General features: G+C 38.9%; 3 long non-coding RNA genes across 3 annotated transcripts; 2 read left to right on the top strand and 1 right to left on the bottom strand.

The window, feature by feature from the left end:
- Positions 1–10,316: 10,316 nt before the first annotated feature.
- Positions 10,317–11,767, top strand: LOC142378622 (uncharacterized). Its single transcript, XR_012769622.1, has 3 exons — positions 10,317–10,628; positions 11,513–11,575; positions 11,705–11,767. It is a non-coding gene; the product is annotated as an uncharacterized LOC142378622 (long non-coding RNA).
- Positions 11,768–12,228: 461 nt separating this feature from the next.
- On the bottom strand, positions 12,229–15,171 carry LOC142378620 (uncharacterized). Its single transcript, XR_012769619.1, has 3 exons — positions 14,868–15,171; positions 13,921–13,983; positions 12,229–13,789 (listed from the first exon to the last, which is right to left on the bottom strand). It is a non-coding gene; the product is annotated as an uncharacterized LOC142378620 (long non-coding RNA).
- Positions 15,172–16,438: 1,267 nt separating this feature from the next.
- LOC142378623 (uncharacterized) lies at positions 16,439–21,075 on the top strand. The gene is made up of 3 exons (XR_012769623.1): positions 16,439–16,563; positions 16,868–17,006; positions 18,237–21,075. It is a non-coding gene; the product is annotated as an uncharacterized LOC142378623 (long non-coding RNA).
- Positions 21,076–25,107: the final 4,032 nt, after the last annotated feature.

Raw genomic sequence — 25,107 nt, forward strand, 5'->3', positions numbered from 1 at the left:
AAAGTGTAAACCAATTACATTAACCCTAATCGAACGCCCCCCCCCACGCGCCCCTTACAGACACACTTAGGGCCAGCAACTTTTCACCAACTGTTCATTCACTAACGGTAATTAATATGATATAATAATTAGGCCTATCATTTCTACATATTATCTTTAATTAATTTACGCTTAATTTATTTTGCCTATTTGTCAACATATTTTCGTTAACATAGTTTCGTTTTTTACTCGAGGATTCACCTATGGCGTGATCTTTGTGCCACCAGGTTGAGCGCGCAGTGACACTGATTTGAGGGCACAGATCTATCTGAAGGAACAATAATTTTAAGCGTGTGCGTATGATTTTAAGCGTGTGCGTATGAATCTCACACACGCTCGCTCATAGGTGCTCGGACACGCGCTAAACTCTGACAAACTGCTCGCTGGAAAGGCTCACTCTGCTCGCTCGCGGCTCTGTCTCTGCTCGCAACTCTGTTAGTTGTATGTAAATGAGCCACGCCACCAGCCAATCACTGCAGAGTCTGCAGTGCAGACTCAATTGAACTTCTACCATCACCCTAAAGGAATTAAACTAGATGTTATATTTTTTTGTCAAACCAGTAACCATTACAGATTAAACCAATAACACAATTGATCAGTTTAAAGTTTAAAAGTTTAAAAAACCCACTGTGGGTCAGCTGCTATAGTTCATAACTTACTAGGTAAAAACAACCACTTCAATACTTCAAACATTTAATTTCCTAAGCTGGTGTAGTTTTATTTTTCTACCGTTTTAGATTTTGATCAAATCAAATTTATTTGTAGCACATTTCATGTACAAAACAATTCTTTACACAAAATAAAAGCATTGCAGCAGGGAGTGGAAGAAACATTAAAAATACATAAAAGAATATAAAGAGAAACAAATAAAAAAAGTTGATGTTAGGTTTCTTTCTCTAAAATATTTGTGACACCCTACAACAGTAATCAGTAGGCTAACTAGCTAGCACCCAACTACACCAGTTTTAACATGATTACTACAATTCTTCCTCCTTATTTTTTTATTATTTATCACACAAATACCAGTCTGTGAAAACTACCAGTCTGTGATTGGCTGGTGGCGTGGCTCATTTACAACTAACAGAGTTGCGAGCGCAGAGACAGAGCCGCGAGCGAGCAGAGTGCCGTTCGAGCGAGCAGTTTGTCAGAGTTGAGCGCGTGTCCGAGCACCTATGAGCGAGCGTGTGTGAGATTCATACGCACACGCCTAAAATTATTGTTCCTTCAGATAGATCTGTGCCCTCAAATCAGTGTCACTGCGCGCTCAACCTGGTGGCACAAAGATCACGCCATACTCCCTGAGCTCCAGTTCTCGAGTCTCCCACAGTTCAAACACACAGATGATACAGTTGGTGATATGAGTTTTAATATGGATGTTTGCCGAACCCAATGTTAGACAAAGTATGCTTTGAAATCAAGGTGCCCCAGCTCAGATCTTTGCCCCCCATCAACACCTGTGTGTGACCCAGCTGGGGCGATTAATGAGCCCCACTCAGCCCCGGCTAACTCCTTCTTTCATGGGCTCCACGCAGCAGCCCGTCAGGATCGGTTCCTCCAGCATTCCTCGTGGAACATTTGGGATGTCCGACCTGTGTTGGTTCTGTGCAGATTCAAAGCAGAAAGCCTCAGCCTCAGCACGGGCGGCTAATTTTGCTCATATGTCATATTCCACAGATATTTTAACACAGTTAAAATCAATATCTTTAAATTCAAGTCTAATTCAGTTTAGTTTCATTTATGTCCATGTTTACTCTGGAATAGGTGCTACTTCTGTTTCTAATGGTGCTAACTTGTAGCTAAATATCCAGCTGGCGAACAGAACAAGGCTAAAGTCAAACATTAATGTCAAAGCAGAGCAGAACAAGCTCAACGAAACAGAACAGAACCACAAAGCCTGTGAACTACGACACCAGTGTTATTAATGTGCACTCGTTTCTTGTGTTTTTAATTCTTCAGGGAGGAAATTTCCCAGATTCATCCGGAGCTGTTGAGCCCTCCTGTCTGACCACAGTCTGCTACAGATGTGTGTCATTAGACGCTGCTGCCGGACTTTAACTGCAAAATAAAGACTTACAGGATAAAGAACAATATGATTTCACAGTAAGAAGTCTCAGTCTGTGACTGAACTTCTTCTTATTTATCGAGTTGAACAGAAGTATTGATGCTTCCTCACGGCTTGGAAGCTATGGAAGCCCATTTCCGCCATGAAAGAAAAAATAAAAGACCAACAGGAAGTCATAATTTCGACTTTCAAAGTCATAATTATGAGATAGAAAGTCATTATTATGAGATTCAAAGTCATAATTTCGGCTTTCAAAGTCATAATTATGAGATAGAAAGTCATAATTATGAGATTCAAAGTCATAATTTCGGCTTTCAAAGTCATAATTATGAGATAGAAAGTCATAATTACGAGATTCAAAGTCATAATTTCGACTTTCAAAGTCATAATTATGAGATTCAAAGTCATAATTTCGACTTTCAAAGTCATAATTATGAGATAGAAAGTCATAATTTCGACTTTCAAAGTCATAATTATGAGATTCAAAGTCATAATTATGAGATAGAAAGTCATTATTATGAGATTCAAAGTCATAATTTCGACTTTCAAAGTCATAATTATGAGATAGAAAGTCATAATTACGAGATTCAAAGTCATAATTTCGACTTTCAAAGTCATAATTATGAGATTCAAAGTCATAATTTCGACTTTCTATCTCACGATACCGGAGCAGTGAGAGACAAGTCTCCTTAGAAAAACAGCGTACTCCAGCACCCAGTTATATGCTCCTAAATCCAAGGTAAGCATAGGATCTCATTGTCAGTTAAAGGTAGGTACGCCTTCTTTGATTTCCAAGGTTATAGTTGTGTTAGTTTTGTGTCGCCACGGAAACGCCTGCAGACTGGCTTTATCAAATATGTAAACGAGTGAAATGTAAGTATCAGAAAAAAGCTGCTGGATAGTTTTTCGGTTAGTGTTGCCAGGTTCTATGGTTCTTTCGTTTTAAATGCTTTTTGATCGTGTGGTGGTGTGTACAGCGGTCGTTTTCATAGCAACGTTAGCTAGCCGCAGGTTAACCGTCAAAGCGCGTTAACCTTGTTATATGACATTATTTAATTGGTTTTTTTTAAGTAGTCCGTTAATTAGATTGTTTTTATTTCAAAGTGTGAAAAAAAGTTTGTTAATGCTCTCCAAGAATTCAACAAGTTAGTAATTATTTTGCGGCATAAATACAAGCACGAGCTAGGAGGTAACACACCCCACAGCTTGTTGTATGCACATGCATAATGTGATTCACTATCTTCCCCGTTAAATTGTTTTTGTCGATATATAGACAAGAGTAAAATATGTAAGTGATATGCATCAGTTTTCAACCTGTTTTCTTAACAGTTTCATGTACATTTAAGCTAAGCTAATGCCGGAGGTCTACAGCTTTAGATTGACAATATTTACAAAAGCAATTAAAAATAAGGGAAATTGAAAAACAAGGAACTAAACAACAAAAAATAAAAACAGGCAGGCCCTGTTGAAAATTTTAACTGTTTAACTTTACTCAACTTTCAGGATACCTGAAGGGCCTATGTAAAGGACTACTAATATGTTCTGTATTATAAATTTATTCATATGTGTTTGTCCTTCTGCTGCAGCTGTTGCGCAGCCAATGCTTTTATTTTGAAAAGCTTAGAACAGGAAGGTGTCGTAAATCGATTGTCGCAAACTGCGGTAGTAGCGCGAACTCCGGGGAAAAGAGAGGCGATGTGCTCCACAGTTGAACGGAACATATTACTACAGTATTATTGTGGATTGAAAAGGTCCTTTAGCACCTGGTTGATGGAGGAACAAGGTTGGTAGTAGTGTTTTATTGTATAAATGTATATTTAATTATATTTCACGGAGCATACAGGTTGCTATCAAGCTTAGCAGTAATGTTTTTCCCAGTAGAGGGCACTCGTGTTTTATGTGTCAGTCATGTTTATCATATATAGGTTTATAAGTTTCAATGTTATATGCTATGTAAGGTCACAGGTTTTATCTTTGTGTATTTTGTTTTATTTCACAGTACAGTAAAATATTGAAGACAATATTAACGAATAAAGGTAACATACTGTCAGAGTTACTAATAATGTATTTATTCTGTATGTTTCTAGCTCTTACGGTGTGTTCACATGCAAGGCTGTTCAATAAAGGATTGTGAACCATCAGTTTGAGAGACCATCTTTCCAACCGGGACGCTACAGTAAGAGCTTGACCCAAGCTGAGAAGAGCTTTATTACAAGCTAAGGAGAAGCTCATCCCATGCTCAGCATAGAGGTTCCAGTTCCACAACTCCAATCAAGGTCTTCTGGGATCCGATGGTCAACTATATCGTTCTATCTTCAGTATGGAAGCAGCTGGAAAAGAAACTGAGGATACAGAGGAGCTCCTGGTCAGTGAAGAAGAGGAAATGTTATGCTCTGTTCGTCAAAGGAGGCCTACAGAAAAAATGCAAGCTTATCAGGAGGAGGAAGCCCATAAAAAGGAAAAACGACTTCTCAAAGTTTATGATCAATGGAAAAAACAAGTACGTACAACACGAGAACAATTAAAGGGAGACCTAACAAACAGTCAAATCGCTTCACTTATGGACATCTTAGAGAAAGAAAGAGATAGTGTCATAAAGTTATATGCAGAAATTAGAGAAAACTCCACTCCCTCTAATGACACAAGGCGACTCATAGATGCATGTGAAGCAGTCTCCAAAGATATTATCAAGGTTGCACATGAAAGACTCTCAGGCATAGACGAATATGACAGCGGCAAAGTGAAGACACGCCTACGTGAGCTTCTTGACCCAGACTATGCTCAATCCATTTACAGTTCTTCAGTCACACACTCAAGTAAACACTCATCTGCTAGTAAGTCAAACTCGGGAAGGTCAGTAGTAGCAGTAAAGAGAGCAGAGGCTGCAGCAGAACTAGCTGCCAAGGAAGCGGAGTATGAAGTGTTAATAGAAGAAGAAAAACAAAAGGAAAGGATTCAACTTTTGGAAGAAAGGCAGAGAAGGGAGCTTGAATCTCAAAAACGTGAGTTGGGGAGATTAAAGGCTGAAAGGGAGTTAAAGGCCGCACGAGCTAGGCTAATAACTTATGATCAAGAGATAAAGAGTGAGAGCAGTGTTCATGTTGACTGTAGCAGAGCAGCTCAGAGGACCCCCACAATTTCTTCTCCCATTCAAGTCCCTAATAATAATGTTGTGTCCACCTCACCTCCACAAGCAGACGTTCTTTACTTAGCCCAAGCATTACAGGACAGTGTTGCCATGAACCGACTACCAATGCCAGAACCCTCCATATTCACAGGTGACCCAATACAGTTCATTGAGTGGAAATCTTCATTCGTTGCACTCATCGATACAAAAAATATTTCACCTGCGGACAAGCTGCACTACTTAAGGAAATATGTAGGAGGTTCAGCTCGAACAACACTTGATGGCATCTTCTACAGAAATGACAGTGATGCATACCAGGATGCATGGAAACGCCTCAACGAAAGGTACGGACATCCATTTGTTGCACAGAAGGCATTCAGAGAAAGGCTGGCAAAATGGCCGAAGATACAAACAAATGACTCTATAGGATTTAGAGCATTCGCTGATTTCATTCAAACATGTTATGAAGCTATGCCCCACATAGATGGTTTAAACATTCTCAATGATTGTGAGGAGAACCAAAAACTTGTTCAGAAATTACCAAACTGGGCAGCTGCAAGGTGGAATCGTCAAGCTACTCATTACATGAAAGAAAGCGGGAAGTTCCCAAGCTTAAGGCACTTTGCTGAGTTCATGTCTTCTGAAGCAGAGATAGTGTGCAATCCTATCACATCATTTCATGCTCTTCACTTTACAGACTTCACAAAAATCACTAGTAAAGGTTGCCAAAAGGAAAAAGGGCCCACCTCCAGTGTTCTCCACACACAGGTGGTGACAGAGACTGAAAACGCAAAGCAAAGGTCCAACGTTAAACTACCCTGCATGCTCTGTCAAGACAACGGACACAAACTTTACAGCTGCCCCCAGTTCAAAGGCAAATCACTTGAGGAACGAAGGAAATACATAAAGGATAAAAGGCTCTGTTACGGCTGTCTCAAACCCGGCCACAGCGCAAAGGACTGTCGCTACAGACTTGTATGCGAAATGTGTAAGAAAAAACACCCCACCTGTTTGCACGACTTCAACTATGATAACAACAAATCAGCAACAAACCCAATTCAGACCAACACAGAACAGGCTGCAACTACCCTGTCTCTAAATACAGAAACCAACGAACAATGTGCAAACACTTCCATGATCGTACCAGTGTGGGTTTCTTCAGAACAACAACCAGGTAAAGAAAGGCTTGTTTATGCACTCTTAGACACCCAAAGTGACACTGTCTTCATTGACCAAGATGTGTCTAACAACATTAAGGCTAAGTCTACCCCAATAAGGTTAAAGCTCACTACAATGCTAGGTAAGGATGCTGTTGTGCCATGTGAACGTGTCTCAGGTCTCAAGGTGAGAGGCTACAACTCCACGGAAATGATTGAACTCCCTCCTGCTTACACCAAAGACTGTATACCAGTTAACCGCTCTCACATTCCTTCCTGTGAAACGGCAAGGCAATGGAATCATCTCAGAGCAATTGTGAATGAGATTCCTCCACAGCTAGAATGTGAAGTTGGGCTTTTAATTGGCTACAATTGCTCCAAGGCATTAGCTCCAAGGCAGGTAATCTTAGGAGGAGATAACGAACCCTACGCGGTCCGCACCGCATTGGGCTGGAGTATTGTAGGCCCTACATCATCTCACAATGACTCTCTTAGCATGTCTGTGTGTCACAGAGTCACAGTCAAAGAGCTCCCCTTAATGACTCCAGCTGATGCACTCAAGGTTCTCGAGTCTGACTTTAAGGATGACACCAAGGATAACAGATCAGTGTCTCAAGACGACATTCTCTTTCTGAACACATTAAAGGAAGGCATTTACAAAAACAATGAAGGACATTATGAAATGCCACTTCCATTTAAGGAGCGACCTCTCTTACCAGATAATAAGCAAATGGCCACTGTGCGACTTCAAAGCCTCAAAAACAAACTGTTGAAAGACCAAGGCTACAAGAAGCAATATGTAAAGTTTATGAGTGAAATCATAGAAAAGGGTGATGCAGAGGAAGTGCACAGTGAAGCAAAGGAAGGAGAACGGTGGTATATTCCCCACCACGGGATATATCATCCCCAAAAACCAGACAAACTCAGAGTAGTCTTTGACGCCTCAGCAAAATACAAAGGTAACAGTCTCAATGATTATTTGCTGTCAGGCCCAGATCTGCTGAACAGTCTAAATGGTGTTCTCATCCGATTCAGACGTCATCAAGTTGCATTGTTATGCGACGTTGAAAAAATGTTCCACCAATTTCATGTATACGAAGCAGATAGAGACTATTTAAGATTTTTATGGTGGAAAAATGGCAACCTGGACGCTGAGCCCCAAGAATTTAGAATGAAGGTGCACCTTTTTGGCGCCACGTCCTCACCAGGGTGTGCCAATTATGGACTAAAACATCTTGCGAAAGAAAATGAGACACAGTTTCCTCTTGCATCTCAGTTCATAATGAAGGATTTCTATGTGGACGATGGTGTAACAAGTACTGCAAGCATCATGGAAGCTATTCAGCTCGCTCAGGAGGCTCAGACACTCTGTGCATCAGGTGGCCTCAGACTACACAAGTTTGTCAGTAATGACAAAACAGTGATAGAAAGCATTCCAGCATCTGAACGTGCCTCTCCACAGCAAGCATGTGACTTAGCATTTAATGACTCTAAACTTGAAAGAGCTCTTGGGATTCACTGGCACATAGAATCAGACACACTCAGATTTCGCTTTCACCCCGATGACCAACCTGCTACAAGACGTGGCATCCTCTCTATTGTTGCATCTCTTTACGATCCATTGGGATTCATTTCCCCCTTTGTACTCACAGGCAAAAGAGTGCTTCAAGAGGCATGCAAACAAGGCACTGGTTGGGATGATCCCCTTCCCAGTGAACTATGGCCAGTGTGGGATAACTGGAAAGATGACTTGAAGAACTTGGAGAAAATCACAATACCACGCTGTTATGTTACCAAAGATTTTGGCCAAATTGTAAAAACAGAGTTGCATCATTTTTCCGATGCAAGTTCCTATGGTTATGGTCAGTGTTCATATTTAAGACACATAAACAAAGATGATAAAGTGCATTGTGCTTTGGTTACAGCAAAGACCAGAGTTGCTCCCATTAAAGTAATAACCATACCAAGACTCGAACTGACAGCTGCCGTTGTCTCCATTACTGCAAGCAACATGTTAAAGGATGAGCTTGAATTGACACAGATTGACGAGTATTTCTGGACAGACTCTAAAGTAGTTTTAGGTTACATCAATAACGAAGCACGCCGTTTTCACACATTTGTCTCCAATAGAGTGCAAAAGATAAGGCTCAATAGCGCCCCCCAGCAGTGGAGATATGTTTCGTCTGAGCAAAATCCTGCGGATATTGCCTCCAGAGGTTCAAATGCGAGTGACCTCATTTCATCAGATTGGTTTAATGGGCCACAGTTTCTGTGGAACAAGGCAATCCCTCCAGCTGCAGAGATTGACATGAACGTGTCACTCGGTGATCCAGAGGTAAAAAGGGCACACGTACTGACCACTCTCAAAGCAGAGAAGAAGAGTTTGTCAGATAAGTTGACAAAGTTTTCCTCGTGGTACAAAGTCACTCAAGCCATAGCTCGACTCATTCGCTGTGCCAAGAGAGATAAAACAGCAGGCCATAGTACAGTACAGGAAAGACAACACGCACAATGTGTTATTCTAAGGGACGTACAAGCAAGGGAATATGCAGAGGAAATAAAGATGCTAAAACACGGAAAGGCACTTCCTCGCAAAAGCACACTGTTTGAAATGGATACTTTCCTTGACAATGATGGACTCCTTAAGGTGGGAGGAAGACTCAAAAATGCTTCATTCTCCTCCACAATGAAACATCCAGTAATAGTTCCGAAGGGTCAACATGTCACTCAGCTAATAATAGCTCATTTCCACAGTAAAGTGCAACACCAAGGGAAGGGACTGACAATCAATGAGATCAGGTCAAATGGAATTTGGATTCCAGGCATCAACAAGGCCGTGGCAAATTTTATACACCAATGTGTAAAGTGTCGCAAACTCAGAAGAGGTACGGAAGAACAGAAAATGTCTGATCTCCCAACACAGCGCTTAGATCCATCTCCACCATTTGCCTTTTGTGGAATGGACTGTTTTGGACCATTTCTAACCAAGCAAGCTCGCAAAGTGCACAAGCGTTATGGACTTCTTTTTACCTGCCTTTGTTGCAGAGCAGTGCACATAGAAATGTTAGATGACATGACTACAGATGCCTTTATAAATGGACTCCGCTGTTTCATAGCCATAAGAGGAACAGTCAGTGAGATAAGGTGTGATCAAGGAAGCAACTTCGTCGGAGCTAAAAACGAACTGAAGGAAGCTCTAAAGCAAGTGGACCCTAACCGAATTACCACATTTCTTGCCGAGAAACAGTGTGACTTCAAAATGCACACTCCTCATTCAAGCCATACAGGAGGGGTATGGGAAAGACAAATCAGGACAGTTCGAAACATTCTGTGTTCAACTGCTTCACTTTCGTCAGGTAGACTGGATGATGCATCATTAAGAACATTCTTTTATGAGGCAATGGCCATTACGAACAGCAGTATGGAAGCAAATCGTAATCAAAATTCAAATTCAAATGCATTATCAGAAATGCTTTTTCATTTTAAGAATGTGGCTGCATTATTTGACTCATAAATATAATTACTAATCAAACATCCTATTTGCATTTCAATTTTCTTCTTCAAGACTGCTCATTCTTTCACTTAATTCAAATGAAAAGGACAAAGACATTTGGAATTTAATTTTCAAAATATGCCTCAGCAAATAGATACCAAAATTCAATTTGAAATGTAAAAGTTGAAAATTCAAATGCATTATCAGAAATGCTTTTGCATTTTAAGAATGTGGCTGCATTATTTGACTCATAAATAAAATTACTAATCAATCATCCTATTGCATTTCAATTTTCTTCTTCAAGACTGCACATTCTATGCCATAATCAAAAAGAAAACTAAGCGGACATTGCTTTTTCGTTTTAGTGGTCTGCATGCAAAATACTGCCCACAATTCGATAATGAAAAAGCAATCTGAGCGGCGCAGGAGAGTGACGTCACGCCTGCTGACCGTGCTACCCATCATGTAGGCTACGGTAGGGGGCGGTGTGCATATTTGCTGTACAGTTTAGCTGCCCAGGTGGAGTCAAACAATATATCCATTCTGATGCCGGTGACCGGGTTGAACGGGTCACAGAGAGCTTGGCTGCATACTCTGCCGTCACAGATTCAGAGGTTAGTGCAGCAAGGGCTAGCGCGTCGCGGCTACGACCGGCCATGACTTTCGGGCCGCGGCCATCGCTGAGGGAGCAGCCATTAATGAGGCTGAGACAGACTTTGCGAACAGGAGTCGGGGGATTACCTTTCACAGGTAGGATTCAACATTACTATTGGTTGCATTTTGTCAATAGAATATTATTGTACTGTATTTGTGTCTGCCGGCGAAATCGTAGCCAGCAAACGTTAAACTAGGATATGTTTATAGCAGGTGTTATGCCGAGAAGTGCTCCCCCTGCTGGTCGTACTTTAAGGAGAGTCTGTGATGGAATGATACGATAAAACTACATCATAATTTGTTTACCTAATTGAATTAACGGATGCAAATCTCAATAAGTCCAAATTTGTATATACAATTAAAATAACCAAATTTCATAGTTTCAGGTTCATTTTTATATAATTTCATCTGGGCTATAATGAGTTGAGATTGTTAATAGAAAATGTATCCAACAGTCTTTCGTGTTGACTCCAAAAGTATTAGTCACGGCCCTTACTTTTGAATATATGTCCAATAATATAAAAATAGTTAGGAATAGGAATACTCTAAACTCTACAATTGTCAGATTATCATAATTGTACACGTATTATTAATTTACATGAAGAGATGTGAAAAAAGATGCACGAATGAAACACCATTGTCAGCTCAATATTATTTTTTTTGGATAAATGTAATAATCCACACCTGAAACGGTTTACGCGCGCTCCGTGAATGGGAATGCACTTCTCGGCAGAACACCTCTGTTCACACGGCTATTAGGCCAACGGAAACTTCATAAATCATATATTCCATAACACAGGCTTAGATTACAACTAACACAAGAATGCTACTTTTGAAATAATGCAAATATTACTGTTATAACATTGACCATCACATTTTACTCAGGTTTATTAATGACGTTTATTATGCCTGTATTATTCACATGTAATTCTTTCATCCTAACAAAAGTATTTACCTCATGTCTCATACCCACCCCTCAGATTGTCCGACCGAGAGTTGGTGTTATTCCCTCCATCTTCGGCTTACAGGTTCACCTAATAAGAGTAGGTGTATCATCATAAGGCTATTAGCATTCATAAATTGAAATATTATCAATAACAGGGCGGGGTGAAATACTTATCCCTGTGTGTGTGTATTTTTATATATTTTAATATTATGCTTCTTCATTTTAGCCAGAAAAGGGCAGGACTACATGTTCTTCCAGAAAAGCTGAAGAGAGCCTGTCTGTGACCACTGACAGCAAGGGCTCGCACATTTTCTGGTGGGGAGGGGGGGGGGGCGGGGGGGACTCACACTAGGGCCAAAACACCAACTACAGGTACCGTACATTAACAGCAGAATGACAGTGTGTGATAGACTGGTCAGTAGGCTATATTTATAAGACACCGATGTTCGTTGTCAGCTGCCGCTGTTTTGGCAGCTCGAGCCTTGTCGTAATTTTGTAATTTGGAACGGATGGAATGAGAATCCAGCTTTGTACATATGTATGTGTATATATATATTTCTAGTGTAAGGTAGAGGATGTTTGTTTTGTATGTGTATTTATTTGACGATTGCCTATGGTGCCCTACGAATGAATGAGTACGTATGTATACACACTGCTTGAAGATCATTCAAGCTGTTGACCTAACGAATTTTCCAATCACGTACTACAAGCTTTGTATCATTGAAGAGGAATAAAGACACTATACAGCTGTTATGATTTTTATGTAACATCTTTATCAAATCTGTAATAAAGTATTTCACAAGGCCAAAACAATGTAAGAAAATATCTTTGATTTTTGCTTTTTTGGCTTCACAGCATAACTTTGTTATGACCATAGCATCAAGGTTCAAGGTACAATGTTTTTTAAATTGCCAATTGTGCATGAACCGCAGTCAAGACACATGCACTACTTGTTCAGGGATCTCTCTGAGTTAGTCTAGAAATATAGAAATACTATAATAAAATATGAAGAATATAAAAAACACTGTACAAGAAGGTAGTTGTATATACACAAGTTTAAATATTTTGAATGGTATCAACCTAAAGCAAAACAAAATGAGCTAAGAGCCCTTGTTATAAATAGGCTTTATTCTTAGACTTTATGTATTCATATTCTGTAGTTCTCTAGATAATCTATGTTCCTAGTTTGTACGTTACACTCTGCTCATACAACGCAAATGTATGTCCAACACTTTAAGATGACGTAGCGGGATAAAATAACTGGGTCAGATAAAGCGTCTCTTAGGACAGATAGGTCTGGTGCAGTAGATGCACGCCTGAAACAACACGCACACACACACATCGCTTATCACATCCAAAGAACATGACGAAGACGGTGGATGGCCTGCTCACAGCATGAGTAAATATTCAATAATGCGCCGTCAAATGTAGGTACAACCTCTGAGATAAGGGTGAACATAAATATGAAATGTTTCCAGATCTCTGGACTTGGTCGGACGGATTTCATGCGAGAACTCTGTCTCTCCAAGTCCAGCGCTGATACTTGACCTGTGACCTCCAATAAATACTTTGTTTAACTTAAGACTGCTCCAACTGGTTCTTAGGCTTCCAATATAAAGAATAGGGTCTAACACCCTGAAAGAGGAGTGTTTTGCAGAGCTTGTTTTTGTCTCATGCTCCCTTTTATGCAGGTCAAGAGAGGTCAGTTTGCCAATGTGGTGGGGCCTTATTTTCAGAAACACAGACACAAACAATGACAACAAGTTGGAATAATGGTTGTTGATGCCAAACTTTGTCTCCTCAATGTGTTCCCCAAGCTGAAGAACATCCTCCGTTCTCCTCCCGGATGATGTACGTGACTGTCGTCGTCTTTACAGCTTTGCTGAAGCTTGGCGAATCACCCACTCTGCAGCTCTCAGCACCTTCACTGTGCCACATGATGGAATCACTAGTACACCGTTGTTTTTCAGGGCTAGAAAGTGGTAGCTATCATGAAATGATGAAGGTACAGCATCTCTGACCAAGCTTGCATGGCACACACCACAGGACAGCTTTTGCAGAATCTGGAGGACTACAAACCCTGCGATGTAGTACAAAGCATTGTCCACAACATCCACCAGTATAAATATTGAGAAGTAGCTATTTAACATATTTAGAACGGTAATTTTGATATGATGTTTAAAAAAGAAATACTCAAATCATTAGGCTGAGTTAGTGAGTTTGAGGTTGAAGCTTCTGGGTCATCCTGAGTGGTCACAGACAGGCTCTCTTCAGCTTTTCTGGAAGAACATGTAGTCCTGCCCTTTTCTGGCTAAAAGGAAGAAGCATTATATTAAAATATATAAAAATACACACACACACAGGGATAAGTATTTCACCCTGCCCTGTTATTGATAATATTTCAATTTATGAATGCTAATAGCCTTATGATGATACACCTACTCTTATTAGGTGAACCTGTAAGCCGAAGATGGAGGGAATAACACCAACTCTCGGTCGGACAATCTGAGGGGTGGGTATGAGACATGAGGTAAATACTTTTGTTAGGATGAAAGAATTACATGTGAATAATACAGGCATAATAAACGTCATTAATAAACCTGAGTAAAATGTGATGGTCAATGTTATAACAGTAATATTTGCATTATTTCAAAAGTAGCATTCTTGTGTTAGTTGTAATCTAAGCCTGTGTTATGGAATATATGATTTATGAAGTTTCCGTTGGCCTAATAGCCGTGTGAACAGAGGTGTTCTGCCGAGAAGTGCATTCCCATTCACGGAGCGCGCGTAAATCGTTTCAGGTGTGGATTATTACATTGATCCAAAAAAAATAATATTGAGCTGACAATGGTGTTTCATTCGTGCATCTTTTTTCACATCTCTTCATGTAAATTAATAATACGTGTACAATTATGATAATCTGACAATTGTAGAGTTTAGAGTATTCCTATTCCTAACTATTTTTATGTTATTGGACATATATTCAAAAGTAAGGGCCGTGACTAATACTTTTGGAGTCAACACGAAAGACTGTTGGATACATTTTCTATTAACAATCTCAACTCATTATAGCCCAGATGAAATGATATAAAAATGAACCTGAAACTATGAAATTTGGTTATTTTAATTGTATATACAAATTTGGACTTATTGAGATTTGCATCCGTTAATTCAATTAGGTAAACAAATTATGATGTAGTTTTATCATATCATTCCATCACAGACTCTCCTTAAAGTACGACCAGCAGGGGGAGCACTTCTCGGCATAACACCGGCTATAAACATATCCTAGTTTAACGTTTGCTGGCTACGATTTCGCCGGCAGACACAAATACAGTACAATAATATTCTATTGACAAAATGCAACCAATAGTAATGTTGAATCCTACCTGTGAAAGGTAATCCCCCGACTCCTGTTCGCAAAGTCTGTCTCAGCCTCATTAATGGCTGCTCCCTCAGCGATGGCCGCGGCCCGAAAGTCATGGCCGGTCGTAGCCGCGACGCGCTAGCCCTTGCTGCACTAACCTCTGAATCTGTGACGGCAGAGTATGCAGCCAAGCTCTCTGTGACCCGTTCAACCCGGTCACCGGCATCAGAATGGATATATTGTTTGACTCCACCTGGGCAGCTAAACTGTACAGCAAATATGCACACCGCCCCCTACCGTAGCCTACATGATGGGTAGCACGGTCAGCAGGCGTGACGTCACTCTCCTGCGCCGCTCAGATTGCTTTTTCATTATCGAATTGTGGGCAGTATTTTGCATGCAGACCACTAAAACGAAAAAGCAATGTCCGCTTAGTTTTCTTTTTGATTATGGCATAGAATGTGCAGTCTTGAAGAAGAAAATTGAAATGCAATAGGATGATTGATTAGTAATTTTATTTATGAGTCAAATAATGCAGCCACATTCTTAAAATGCAAAAGCATTTCTGATAATGCATTTGAATTTTCAACTTTTACATTTCAAATTGAATTTTGGTATCTATTTGCTGAGGCATATTTTGAAAATTAAATTTCAAATGTCTTTGTCCTTTTCATTTGAATTAAGTGAAAGAATGAGCAGTCTTGAAGAAGAAAATTGAAATGCAAATAGGATGTTTGATTAGTAATTATATTTATGAGTCAAATAATGCAGCCACATTCTTAAAATGAAAAAGCATTTCTGATAATGCATTTGAATTTGAATTTTGATTACGATTTGCTTCCATACAGCAGACCTCTTACAGTGGACAGCTTAAGTGACCCAACCAGCCCAGAGCCGTTGACTCCAAATCACCTGCTCACCATGAAATCTAAGGCAGCCCTGCCACCTCCAGGTAAATTCATCAAAGAGGACATTTATGCACGGAAAAGGTGGCGGCAGGTGCAGTACCTAGCAGAACAGTTTTGGTCACGTTGGAAAAGGGAATATTTGTCCAACATCGCAACAAGGCAGAAATGGCATACTCCAAGGAGAAACTTGAAAGTTGGAGATGTTGTCATGGAAAAGATGGATGACTTACCTCGCAATGAATGGAGATTAGCACGTGTAATGGACACAGTGACTGACAAAGACGGACTCGTAAGGAAAGTAAAGCTTCGCTTTGGAGAAAAGAAGATGGAGAAAGGAAAATGTCCTAGCAAACCTTCTATAGTAGAACGTCCAGTGCAGAAACTGGTTCTGCTTTTTGAGACTGTTTAACTATATTTTACAGTTAATGTTCATCCTTTCTTGTGGACTGAGTTTTCACAGACTTTAAGGGTTGTAGGTCCTTTCTTCATTAGGAAATTATTATCGCTCCCTTTGTTTGCTAGTTAAGCTCTAATAATTTGGTGGGAGTGTAAAGGACTACTAATATGTTCTGTATTATAAATTTATTCATATGTGTTTGTCCTTCTGCTGCAGCTGTTGCGCAGCCAATGCTTTTATTTTGAAAAGCTTAGAACAGGAAGGTGTCGTAAATCGATTGTCGCAAACTGCGGTAGTAGCGCGAACTCCGGGGAAAAGAGAGGCGATGTGCTCCACAGTTGAACGGAACATATTACTACAGTATTATTGTGGATTGAAAAGGTCCTTTAGCACCTGGTTGATGGAGGAACAAGGTTGGTAGTAGTGTTTTATTGTATAAATGTATATTTAATTATATTTCACGGAGCATACAGGTTGCTATCAAGCTTAGCAGTAATGTTTTTCCCAGTAGAGGGCACTCGTGTTTTATGTGTCAGTCATGTTTATCATATATAGGTTTATAAGTTTCAATGTTATATGCTATGTAAGGTCACAGGTTTTATCTTTGTGTATTTTGTTTTATTTCACAGTACAGTAAAATATTGAAGACAATATTAACGAATAAAGGTAACATACTGTCAGAGTTACTAATAATGTATTTATTCTGTATGTTTCTAGCTCTTACGGTGTGTTCACATGCAAGGCTGTTCAATAAAGGATTGTGAACCATCAGTTTGAGAGACCATCTTTCCAACCGGGACGCTACAGCCTAAAGAGACAGACAGAGGAGGTTCCTTTGACGTGAACCTAAACAGAGGTAAGTTGCAACTCTTGTAAAAATACAATTTATCATATTGTGTGTTTAAATGAAAGTAATTAAGATCAAAACTAAGATAATTCTGATGATGTTCATGTACTTGATCGTTTTACAACGATGAGAATTTCATTTTGGGAAGTGTTCAACCATTAAAATGTTTCAGGGGAAAAATGTAAACACAGAACTTTCAAACTTAAGCTCTACACTTTACCATTTAGTTGTGGAGACACTGGTAGAGTTTTCTTTATTACTTTTATGTAGTCCCGCGACCCGACCGACGGATTCAGCGGTATAGAAAATGGATGGATGGACTTTTATGTAGTTTCTTTGTGTATTGCTTTGTGATTGCAGATCTGTATAGCTGCTTGGTTGTCTGTTATCCTGTTTTTTTTTTTGGCTGGATCTTGAGTCTGAAATAATATTTCTATCTATCATGTAGGGCTGGACAATAAATCAATAATATATATCACGATAGACACGTGATCAATATTAATAGATCGTGCGTCTGATAGAATATTCAATATATAGAATATTCTCTGAACTCTGATCCAGAACCACAGAGCATTCTGGAGGATGTAGGCAGAGGAAAGGCTTTAGCCACTCAACCTCTCAAGGCCAGCTAAGCTAGGTTGATGGCATTATTCAACTCCCTCACTCACTCACTGGTGAACTAGCAACAAGCTGTTGAGTAACTTGCGGAGCAGCAGTTTCATGTTTCGCCACCGTGCCTCATAACTTTAATAAATAAATAAATAAATAAAGGTGTGAAAGCTGTGGATAAAAGAGGAAAGATAACATCACCAGTTTGGCAGCATTTCAGATATAAAAACAAAACAAAATAACAACTAATCAGTAATAAACTGATATGAAATGCTTGCATCGTTTTTCAGTAATATCATCCAACTCTACTATCATGTTCATAATAAATCTTTTGCAATGTTATATTTTATTAGACGTTATTCATTACTTATTGTTTGTAACTGTCACAGGATGGAAGAGATATGTGACTTCTTAAAATCACGGGATGTTTCAGAGGAAGTCATACAACGACTGGAAAAGGATAAGGTAGTTAGATTGTTGAGGAAATCAGTACCATTTAGCAGTTATCATACAACACTATTATAGCGACATGGTGAAGAAAGATAAGTTTTATCATTTGGCCTTTTTTTACTTTTTTTTAAAACTTTTTTATTTATAGGTTAAATAACTGTTTCAACATTTTTTTTCTAGATTGACTCCAGTGTCCTTCTGCTCATGACAGATGAGCAGCTTAAGGAGTATCTCCCATCTTATGGTGATCGACTGGCGCTTCTTGGATATTGCAGAAGGAGGGGAAATGATCCTGCTGGCCGGAAATCAAAACTTTTTGACCGACTGAGAGCCAAGATTTCAAGAAACAAAGGCAACGATCAGAAGCAGGTCTCAGAAAATGTTACCATCAGAAATGCTCAAAAAAGTATGCGAAAAGTTGAGATAGGATGGCTGAATTCTCGAGATGGGAAGTTTTTTCAAGTTAGGACAAAGAAAGGTGGTGGAACAAGAAAAATTGATGTGTCAAAGGACTGTAGAAAAAATGAGTTAATTGAAAAGGCAGTGGGTTTGTTTTTTCCGTCTCAAAGAAATTCACAGGGAAGAATCACAGATTTTGAGTTTGATATGACAGATTTTCAGGAACATTCACTTGATAAACATATTACCGTTGGAGAACTTTATGAGCAGACAAAACTACCTCTTTTGCGATTTTACCTAACAACCAAAAAAAAGGACAGTGGCAGTGACTCAGAACCAGACAACCCCAGTGGAAATGACCAAGAAGCTTTAAGTTTTTCTACTCACTCTCAGGTTCACACACCACTGACTCAATCCAAAGCACCAGAAAGTTTTGATGTCATATATGTTGGAAACAGCAGTGTCCTGACAAACAGCAGCAGTGATAATGTTCACCTAGTTTACTCTACTGTTGACATGGGTGATTTGTCCAGTGTCCAAGAGCTAGATGCAGCAATCAATGTTGACATTTTAGAAGACAGTGGCACTGTTACCTTTCTCACAGGACACATTTCTAACACAGGTAGTCTCAGTCTTGATGACACCCTTCCGCTGTCTCCACAGTCATCTAGTCCAGTGCTTTCTTCTTCACACTTTGATTATTTGGAGGAGCCCATTGTTCAGAGAGATGGGATTAAAAAAATCCTTGTTCTTCACCGTGGCCAAATCCTGAAAGAACTAATTTCACATTTTTGTGATCCAAGTGTCACTCAGGAGGACATATGTATTCAAGTGGTGCTTCCTGATGGAAGGCGAGAAAAGGCTGTTGATGATGGTGGAGTTTTGAGGGATGTCCTCTCCGAGTTTTGGCAGGACTTTTATGAACAGTGCACAATGGGCAATAACTTTAAGGTGCCCTACTTGCGTCATGATTTTGGACAGCAACAATGGGAAAGCATTGGCCGAATCATTGCCTTTGGCTGGCAAAAACAGAAGTACCTGCCTATAAAACTTGCTCCAGTAATACTGGAGCAAGCAGCTCTTGGTTGTATAAAGAGTCCTCTTGTTGATAGCTTCCTTAGGTATGTTACAGAGTCCGATCGAATGGTGTTTGAATCTTGCCGTTCAGATTTTCAGAGTGTGGACAGAGAAGAGCTTCTGGAAATCATGGATCTCCATAACTGTCGAAGAGTACCAACAGCTGATAACTTTGAGGTGCTACTTGAGGAGCTTGCTCACCAAAAGCTCATTCAGGAACCTGCCTTTGTTATTGAGCAGTGGAGCACTGTGCTTTCCCCGCTGAGGTCAGAGATGGAAAGTATTACAGCTGCATATGAAAATCTCCAACCAACATTAAGAAAGGTTGTACGTTCAATTGTATACCCTGCAATCATGAATGCACAGCAGAAAAACATCAGCAAATATTTAAGTTCTTATCTCAGGGAATCAGACACACAGCACCTGTCACTTTTTCTTCGGTTCTGCACGGGATCTGATTTGTGTCTTGGAAAAACCATCAGTGTTAGCTTCACTCAACTTCAAGGTATTCAGAGACGGCCAGTTGCCCACACATGCGGTTGCTACCTTGAGTTGCCGGTTAATTATGATAACTATCCAGAGTTTCGATACGAAATAAACAAGGTCCTAGAAAGCAGTGTATGGGTGATGGATATAGTGTAACAGACTTCAGCTGAAGAACATGTGAGTTTAAGGAGTTTTTAGCATTACACTTTCAAAGTTTAGCATTATCTTAAAAACACAGTTTTTAGCTCATCTTACCTCCACAGTGTTTGTATTTTTGCAATGTATTGTTCTCTGGAGTATTTATAAGACCTGCAATGTCTTAGTTGTAGGCACTCTCCTACTGGTGTTTGTTTTTTTCTGTTAAAGTACACCAAAGTTAAAGAAAAAGTTTAAAACATAAATCTGAGTCTGCAGTAAAATGTATTTCCTCAATATTTTGGGTTTAATTGAAAGATTTTGTATTGCTGCTATGACTTTTTTTTTTAACTTTTAATCATTTTACTTGAGGCCACAATAGCTGGTTTATTCCACAGTTAAAAATTGAGATATGGCCAACATGCTTGTAAACAAGCAGCTCTTGGTTGTATAAATCATTTATGAATCATTTCTGATGTTTTGTTTCTTATATCAGTCACATACTTTAAATGTTCTGTGCGTGAACATGTTTCTACTCTGTAGTTCTGGAACAAATGGAACAGAGTGTTTTATTTATCCGTATTCATTAAAACGTTTCTTTTGTTTACTCAGCATTTTATTTATATTGCTGTTATTTTAAGGTTATGCTTACTTATATCTTCAATAACAGATTGATGCCATTGCAGTAGCTCAATATCAGATTTAACCAGAAAACAGCTGAGAAAGAACACTTTTTTTCAGTTATTCTTTTTTTTTACACCTTGAAGCATTATTTGTCATTATTTTTAAAAATGATTTTAGAAAATAACTCAAAGCCTTCTGTAATGGTTATGTAGAGATTTTTTTATTTTATTTTGAAATACAATAAACCACTTTCTCAATTTAAGTGTGATTTATTTGGGGTGGGGGCTTTAAATCAGCATTGGATGCACACATGAAAAATTAGGTTTCAACAGCAGTTTTCAATTCCTTTATTTTCTATTTAATAATCAACATAATGTTCAAACTGTAATGAAGTGAAATTGATAATAAAGGGAAAATATCAAAATCAAAAACCATCTGACCATACTTGTGTAATGTATCAATATATTGATTATTATATCAGCTCAGCATGCATTGATCTTATTATTTTAGCGTTTCTTCTTACTTGGTTACAGAGCTTGGGAATGGCTTTGACCCATCATTATGATGGTGCAACAATTTGCTGAAGCAAATGCAGGTACTCCCAGGAAACGTCTACTGAAGTCCAAATTAGTGACAAGGTAGCAAACTGTCAACGCAACAAAATGTTTTTACATTTATCACTACAGTTCCAAATCACTAGTAATCAACTGTCTGAGTCTTATATATAGATCAATTGTTGCAAACACATCATCTGTGACATCCAGGTTATGCTCTGAAATCAGGTCCACACAGATACTGAAGACATCTTCATCGCATGGAAAGTCTTTGAAAACACAGTTTTCCAAGCAGGCTTCAACCCTGTTCAGATCGATGCTGTGTAGATAGTCTCTGGTTCCATACACCTGAGGTACTGTGTACATTATGGATGAGCGCCCATGAGGACTTCGTGAATTATGTGCTGGACGTATCCTGTGGTTGTTCCAAGCTGAAGCAACTTCATTTAGTTCTTTCTAGAAGAAAATAAAAACCAAACTAGACTCATTGCCTTGAAATAAGCATTCAAAAGTAAAACAGAAATATGAACCTAGCATTACTAAATCCATTTACCCATCTAAAAACGGGGAGATTTCATTCAAGCAACTGTCCAAACATGCAATCTTTGCAATATTTAAGATATGCTATTAATTTAGTATCATACTCAGAAAATAAATCTTTGCACATTATAATCACTTTATAGCAATCATAAATATTTTCAATAGGTGAGAAGGTGTAAGACAGAGCGGCTCAAATCAAGCTCACCTGTATTATGTGGAGAAAACAGAACTGAATCAAGGCTTTGTCCAAGAAGCTGTCCGAGAAGTGTCCATCTGCTTTCAGTTTGTCAAAGAGGTCCATCCAAAACTGGAAACATTCACTTCGCAGGATCAACCACCATCTTTCAATCCGCTGATTTCCAGTGCTTGGACCAAATATTACATTACCACTTTCAGGTTGATCTTCTGTAAGATGCAAAAATCTTTGCATGTCAGCCGCATGAACATTTTCTGTCCCTAAATCCACTCTCAGTCTTTCAGGACAACCCTCGGCTTTAATCACTGCATCCATGAAATATCCAGCAATGACTTTTGGATCATTATTTGTTTTGTATGCCTCAAGCCATATTAGCCTTCTGGAAAAACCGTCAATGCAACCGTTGATCCCAATTCCAAATGGTTTGAGCTTATCATAGCCATCCATATGCCAAACATAGTTTGGACCACGACTATAGTAAACCCGTCTCCTCAGTCGATTTCTTGACCTTAGGTCCACTCCTTCACCATCTAGTAAGCGTAAAAGGACTCGAACTGTTTCCCTGTCTGTAACAAGACCATTCATCCAACATTTTTGGTGCATCCATCGATATCCGTGACACTGTCCAGAGGTTTCGAGTTGCTGTCGAATGAAAGCTGCCACGACACTCGCATCAGTTTTGTTCTTTCGGCGCCAAAGTTTCTTCTTATTAAGAATCCTTTCAAGTGTCCTCTTGCTAAGAATAACCCCATGAACCTCAGCCAGCAAAGCAAGAATTTCATCATTGGTGAAACCACGTCTGAAATACACCTCAATTTGTTTATAATCCATTAAAAAGGGGAGAAAAAACTGGTTAGACTACTGTTTTTCACTGGTTAGACTGATCAAATGGATCTCATCCTCAGACAAGACAGTATGTCTACTGGAATTGTCAGTTTTGGAAAGTCAAAATTATGACTTTAAATCTCATAATTATGACTTTGAAAGTCGAAATTATGACTTTAAATCTCATAATTATGATTTTCTATCTCATAATAATGACTTTGAAAGTCGAAATTATGACTTTGAATCTCATAATAATGACTTTCTATCTCATATTTATGACTTTGAATCTCATAATAATGACTTTCTATCTCGTAATTATGACTTTGAAAGTCGAAATTATGACTTTGAATCTCATAATTATGACTTTGAGTCTCATAATTATGACTTTGAGTCTCATAATTATGAATTTGAATCTCATAATTATGACTTTGAAAGTCGAAATTATGACTTTGAATCTCATAATTATGACTTTGAATCTCATAATTATGACTTTGAAAGTCGAAATTATGACTTTGAATCTCATAATTATGACTTTGAATCTCGTAATTATGACTTTGAATCTCATAATTATGACTTTGAAAGTCGAAATTATGACTTTGAATCTCATAATAATGACTTTCTATCTCATAATTATGACTTTGAATCTCATAATTATGACTTTCTATCTCATAATTATGACTTTGAATCTCATAATTATGACTTTCTATCTCATAATTATGACTTTGAATCTCATAATAATGACTTTGAAAGTCGAAATTATGACTTTGAATCTCATAATTATGACTTTGAATCTCATAATTATGACTTTGAAAGTCGAAATTATGACTTTGAATCTCATAATTATGACTTTGAAAGTCGAAATTATGACTTCCTGTTGGTCTTTTATATTTTCTTTCATGGCGGAAATGGGCTTCCATAGAATTGAGTGTTAAGAATGTGATTCTCCTTTCTGCTGGAAACAAAGGAGCAGAACTGTGGCTCTTTTTTTTTTAGATGACCGACCATCACAGAGCGAATAAGAAGGAAGAATATTCTGCCACAGGCTGAGGAAACTAAAGAGAAAGGTGTCTTTAGGACGTATCTCCCAGCATGACGGCGCCCCACATCAGCTGAAGCCTTTCTGGGTGAGTCTGCATGTTGTCTCTGTGGTCTTTTCCAGGTTTTTATCAGGTTAAGTTGAATTTATAGTTCAGCCCCTGGGAGAGAATCCAACCCTCCAGGATGAAGCAGGCTTAGAAAATGAAAGAAGACAAAAGGTTGAGTTGGAATTTCTCCTGGATTATACTGACATCTTGTGGTTAAACATTATTTTACAGTATTTTCTCGAAGCTAAATGATCAAATATTTAAGTTTCTATTCTATTTATCAAACCCTTTTTCTTTCTAAGCAGATTTCTTTGTATTTCTTTTACACAATTTTCTGTGTTTGATGCCTGAGCTTCTGTTAAAGATGCATTTTGTCATATTAATATATAAATATATTTGTATAATAAATTGCTGCACATGCTGCTGAAGTCTGACAGGAGTTTGATAACTACTAACAATACTGTAATAAAGACTTATTCCATGTAATGTATTTCACTGCTTTTTCATCCCGTGTCACAGGTAATTAAATATATAAACTCTCCACCTGCAAATGAACTGAATAAAAACGATGATTCGCAGCAGCAGCTGTAGGTTCGGAGGAGTTACACCGACCATAAATGTTGGCATCACATGAAACTGGATCCAGAATCAGTCTAAAGTTTAGGCTCAAACAGCTTAAACAGCCCAAACCATCTCAAACGGTCGTTAAAGCCTCCTAAATGAACAGCCTGCCTGGTTCAGTAAAAACAAATGTGTCTTCTTTCTAAAGCAGGAGGAGTTGTGATGTGATTTGTTGTATTTTTCACTTGTAAAACAACTATTTAAGGAAGTTTTCAGGGTTGAACTTGTAAAATAATTAAATCTCCTTTAGAGAGATGAGTGTGGTGAACCTGAGCAGTCCAGATGTTTCTGCACACCACAGAGTTAAAGACAGATGTGTCACTGTCTGTGGCAGCCATGCAGGCCATAACAACCCTCCTCACAGGTAGAATTATCATCATCGTCTGGAAGAGTCATCCTGATGAGTCTGAAAGACATTTGGGTTTTTCCCGTTCAGTCATTAGCAGAGGAGCTCATCTTCATCCATCCAGCTGTGATTACTCAGCTCAGCAGTGCGGTCGCGCCTCCCA

This window comes from Odontesthes bonariensis, chromosome 4 (genome assembly GCF_027942865.1).
Source record: "Odontesthes bonariensis isolate fOdoBon6 chromosome 4, fOdoBon6.hap1, whole genome shotgun sequence".
Classification (NCBI taxonomy): domain Eukaryota; kingdom Metazoa; phylum Chordata; class Actinopteri; order Atheriniformes; family Atherinopsidae; genus Odontesthes; species Odontesthes bonariensis.